Below are 5,810 nucleotides of genomic sequence, written 5' to 3' on the forward strand. Positions count from 1 at the left end.
ATCCCCAGGATTCAGTTTTTTTCCACCGGGCCCTGCCCTTGCCACATGGGGATTATTAAAATTCAAGGTAAGATTTGGTGGGTTCACAGAGCCAAACCATATCATCATCCTTTTCCCAGCATCTGGTTTATTGTGGTGTTTTGACTGGTAGACCTTCATTTTATTCAACAAGCATTTGGGGATGCAGAGTTTTCCCTGATCATCAAACTTGGCTTTTGTTTGCCCTTTGACTAATTCTGATATACTGTTCCTTACCTTGCTCCTAATAATGGACATTATGCTACTGCATAAGTCTCCCTTTATAGCTTCATTTAAAAAATTAAAATTGCCATAGAAGTACATATATACATGTAAATGAGAGATGTAGAGAACTGGTTAAATCTAAATAAGAACTACAGATTGTAGCAATGTCAATTTCCTGGTTTTAACTTTGTACTATATAAAGATGTCATCATTTGAATAAGCTGGATGACGAATACACAGAACTCTGCACTATTTTTTATAATTTCTGCATCTCCATAATTATTTTTTAAAATCCAAAAATGCAAATAAAAAAGGACTATTTTAATTTCCAAATGTTTATAAGTGTTCCTACTCTTACACAATCACTCAACATCCCATTTCTGACACCACGTCTAACGGAAAAAGCAAACTGTTCTTTTCTTTCAATTCACTTAAAACAGAACACTTGTGTGACCAAATGAGTGGAGTTTACATCCATCTCAATTCTCCAGGAGACATCACTAGGTATCCTATAAATCACATCTGACACTATCTACTTGAAAGAAATGTCAGATCCCACAGGTTGAGGACTAAGTCCCATAAAATTGCCCTTCACTTCAGATGCCAATCACAATCACCAGGTTGTGCCCTGTGCTTTTGAACAACTACATTAGAATTGGGGTTCCCACAACCCCCTGGAACTCATTTCTAGAATGAATCACAGAACTCAGAGAAACACTTTGCTTATGTTTACTGTTTAATAATAATATACATCACAAAGGATACAAATGAATAGCCAGATAGAAAAGATACATAGGGCAAGGTATGTGAGAAGAGGTGTGGAGCTTCTGTGCCTTCGCCAGGCACACTCAATGTGTTCAGCTGTGGGTAACCCATCTAGGCACCAAGGAAGGAGAGCTAAGCAGAACCCTGGCACAGTTAAGGCCTGAAGAATATCTCAGTTTATAGTGTTACTACTCAGTTATTTCCTTTTGTATAACCCTTTATATAATCACATACTAGTTTATAGAATTAGGGTTTGTAGATTATCTCAGTTTATAGTGTTACTACTCAGTTATTTCCCTTTATATAATCCTCTCTATATAATCATATAATAGTTCATAGTATGAGTGCCTAAAGAATATTTCCCTACATATATGTATAATTTTATCTTAGTTTGTAATCGGAGGAATGCCTAGAGCAGATGCAGTGCAGAGCATGATTTAAGGGAAAAACAGTTATACCAGGATAAGAATCCATGGCCCAGGCGGCAGCATTCAGTATTGTAAAGATACTCGCTGTATGGCAGGCTTGGGGCAAGAGCCACTCCTCCTGATACAGGAGTTGTAGGACCTGGCTCCAGTTCTTATGGAAGGCTGCCCTGAGACCAGCAATCACACTTTGGTGACTGTGAACTTTATCAGCTCTTGTTACTGTGCTGCTCGAAAAGCGTCTTCCTGTAGAACTCACTGGAAGCTGTCAGTAGGTAGCGGTAATCCTGATAGCTCTGTCACTACTGTGTGACTTAAAGCATTCCCCGATAAATCTTCTTAGAATTAGTTTGCCCATAGATAGAGGTATTGCACACTGCACCCTCTTCACTGTGCATGACCCACCATCAAGCCTCGGTGACCTAATGGGGGTGGACCCCTTACTGCTCACAGCCCTTGTCTCAATGACCTAATGGGAATGGACCCCTTGCTGTGCACTGTCCACCTCCTAGCCTAGGTGACCTAATGGGGGTGGACCCCTTGTTTTATTGCTCATGACCCTATCGCTATCCTTAAAGATGATTTCACTCACTGCCCTGCCCCCTAACCTACACACAATACATACTCACGCTTCTAGACATTCGGGGCCTCTCCTGACTCTGCTCATAGGTGGTGTGGCCCCTCGAGCCCAGCTGCATTTTCCTTGTACTTCTGTGTCCTGTATCTTTATTTCTTGGATCCTACACCTCAGCAGAGCATAAGGAACACCCCACGACCCTGTGGGGCCATCAGCCTTACATTCAGCGATCTGGAAAGCTAAAATCTTGTTGTCCAAGAGTTTTTATAGAGCTTCATGTCGAGCTACCCCACCTTTTCTCCTTCACAGAGCTTGGTAAGTGGGGCTGAAAGTTCCAACTCTCTAATCTTTCTGGGGACCAGCTTCATCCTGGGGCTGTCTAGGGGCTCCACTCTAAGCCATCTCATTGGTATAAACTGAGATCTGATCAAAAAGTCATTACAAATAAAAGGCATTTCAACACACAGGAAATTCCAAGGGTTTTAGGAGCTCTGTGATAGAAGCTAGAAAGTTAAGCCTACTTGAGTTTGGAGAGGCTCACACTAGCTAATGTGAGCACCAGTACAATGATAGAAATGGATTATAATGCAGCAGATAAGAATCCTTGAGTCCATGTGGCTTCTAAAATAACTAACTAACTTAAAAAGGATGGGATGGGCCGGGCATGGTGGCTTATGCCTGTAATCTCAACACTTTGGAAGGCTGAGGCAGGCAGCTCACCTGAGGTCAGGAGTTCAAGACCAGCCTGGCCAACATGGTGGAACCCCGCCCCCTCAGCATGCCCCACCCCCTCAGCACGCCCCACCCTAACGGATTTCCCTTGGCTGCACCCCAGTGGGTAAAAGGGTAGACGTGGCAGCTCAGGGCACCTGCTTCCCACCCTCCCAGGGAGACCTACACACCTGTGAAGCCGCACAGAGGTGAGGCTGAAAACTGGTACTGGAGATGACATCCTGGGTTTTGAGATCACGGAATTGGAAACTGCAGTGAAACATAAAAATAAAAAGAAATAAAAGCTTGTCAAGGTTTCTTTGTATTGTTGACAGTGTAGCACAAGTCAGATACCTGCCCTGCAGAAAGGTCAGGTCAGAAATTTAGGATTCAGAATGACTTCTGATTCTTCCCCCAGAGGCTCCACCTGTGCATTGCTGGCCTCCCTTCTGCACGACTTCACCTGCATTTTTATGTACAATGTTAAAAGTTCTGGATATATGGTTGGAAGTGGAATCCTACCTGTGTCGTTTGGTAAACATTTACTAAAAGGCACCACATCTTGTTCTCCATTTTCACGAAGTGCACTGCCTCCTGTCAGTACTTTAACCAGTTAGACAATTAAAATAAACATAGATCCAATTTAGAAGAATGCTATAAAAATACACAAAACATAAAAATAAAATATTATTTTAAAATACTGAATTAAGAAAACACTTGCAGGACATAGGACAAATGCAGCATATTTAAGCCTCAAAGAAATGTTCTACCTAAGAAAGAAGCAAAGAATTGGAAAGATAAGAAAAATAAAATATGGCAAATACATTTGATTAAAGTTGTTCAAACACACTAGCACTCAAATTAAAAATAAAGCAGGCTGGGAGTGGTGGCTCACACCTGTAATTCAAGCACTTTGGTGGCCAAGGCAGGCAGATCACCTGAGGTCAGGAGTTCAAGACTAGCCTGACCAACATGGTGAAAGCCTGTCTTTTTTATTTTATTTTATTATTATTATTATTTTTATAAAGACGGGGTTTCACTGTGTTTGTCAGGCTGGTCTTGAACTCCCGACCTCAGGTGATCCACCTGCCTTGGCCTCCAAAGTGCTTGGATTACAGGCGTGAGCCACCATGCCTGGCCAAGCCTGTCTTGAAAAAAATGCAGTAAGATATTATTTCCAGCTTTAAGATTTATAATGATTGAAAATTTGGCCAGGCGCGGTGGCTCACACCTGTAATTCCAGCACTTTGGGAGGCCGAGGCGGGTGGATCATGAGGTCAAGAGATCGAGACCATCCTGGTCAACATAGTGAAACCCCGTCTCTACTAAAAATACAAAAAATCAGCTGGGCATGGTGGCTCGTGCCTGTAATCCCAGCTACTCAGGAGGCTGAGGCAGGAGAATTGCCTGAACCCAGGAGGCGGAGGTTGCAGTGAGCCGAGATCGCGCCATTGCACTCCAGCCTGGGCAACAAGAAAAAAACTCCGTCTCAAAAAAAAAAAAAAAAAAAAAAAAATTTGATGGCTGGGCATGGTGGCTCATGCATTTATTCTCAGAGCACTTTTGGAGGCCTAAGGGGTAGAATCGCTTGAGCCCAGGAGTTGGAGGCGACAGTGAGCCATGGTTGCACTACTGCACTGCAGCCCAGGTAACAGAACAAGACCCTTTCAAAGTAAATAAATAAGTAAAAAGTAAGAAAAATATTTTAAATAAACTGAAACAGGTCAGGGTCACTGGTCTCATTGTTTAAGGTGTTATCTAAGCTCATGGTCTCATGACCAAGAAAATTAAGGAGTGTGGACACAAAGAGTAAAAGTTTAATAAGCTAAAGAAGAAAGTACCCCACAGACGAGAGGGGTCCTGGACGGGTTGCCATTTTTACAGCTGAATTCAAAAGATTTTTATCAGAAACTGCTCTTGGCCAGTCATGATGGCTCATGCCTGTAATCCCACCACTTTGGGAGGCTGAGGCGGGCAGATCACCTGAGGTCAGGAGTTCGAGACCAGCCTGACCAACATGGTGAAACCCCATCTCTATTAAAAATATTAAAATTAGCCAGCCCTGGTGGCTTGCACCTGTAGTCCCAGCTGGTCAGGAGGCTGAGGCAGGAGCATTGCTTGAACCCAGGAGGTGGAGGTTGCAGTGAGCCAAGGTTGAGCGACTGCACTCTAGCCTGGGTGACAGAGCAAGATTCTGACTCCAAAAAAACCCAAAGAAAAACAAAAAACAAAACTCAAAACACTCAAACTAATAGAAGCAGAGGGCAGAATGGTGGTTGCCAGGGGCTTGGGTGAAGGGGAAATGGGGAAATGTTGCTCAAGAGGTACAAATTTTTAGTTCTGCAAGATAAATAAGTTTAGGGGATTTAATGTACACGGTGATGGTATTTGACATATGTACATAGTGACATTATGTGACATAGTTAACAAACTAAAAAAAAAAAAAACTTAAAATGGGATGTTCAGAAACAAACCATGCTACTTGACATTTGCTGACAGGATAGGTTTTTTTTTTTTTTTTTTTTTTTTTTTTTTTTTTTTTTTTTTTGCTACAAGGATAGATCTTAAGTATTCTTCTGCATGAGGGAGATAGAATTTTTTTTTATTTTTATTTTTTCAGATGGATTGTTGCTCTGTTACCCAGGCAAGAGAATGGTGCGATTTTGGCTCACTGCAACCTCCGCCTCCCGGGTTCAAGCGGTTCTACTGCCTCAGCCTCCTGAGTAGCTGGGATTACAGGTGCCCACCAACGTGCCTGGCTAATTTTTGTATTTTTAAAAAAATGTTTGTATTTTTAGTAGAGACGGGGTTTCACTGTCTTGCTCAGGCTGGTCTAGAACTTCTGACCTCGTGATCCACGTGCCTTGGCTTCCCAAAGTGCTGGGATTACAGGCGTGAGACACCGCACCTGACGAAGGATATATTTTTTTAAAATGTCTGGCTGGGAGCAGTGGCTCATGCCTGTAATCCCAGCACTTTGGGAGGCCCAGGTGGTCGGATCACCCGAGATCGGGAGTTTGAGACCAGCCTGACCAACATGGGGAAACACTGTCTCTAATAAAAATATAAAAAATTAGCTGGGCATGGTG

This window comes from Sapajus apella, unplaced genomic scaffold (genome assembly GCF_009761245.1).
Source record: "Sapajus apella isolate SASKATOON/1434 unplaced genomic scaffold, GSC_monkey_1.0 scaffold135, whole genome shotgun sequence".
Taxonomy (NCBI): Eukaryota; Metazoa; Chordata; class Mammalia; order Primates; family Cebidae; genus Sapajus; species Sapajus apella.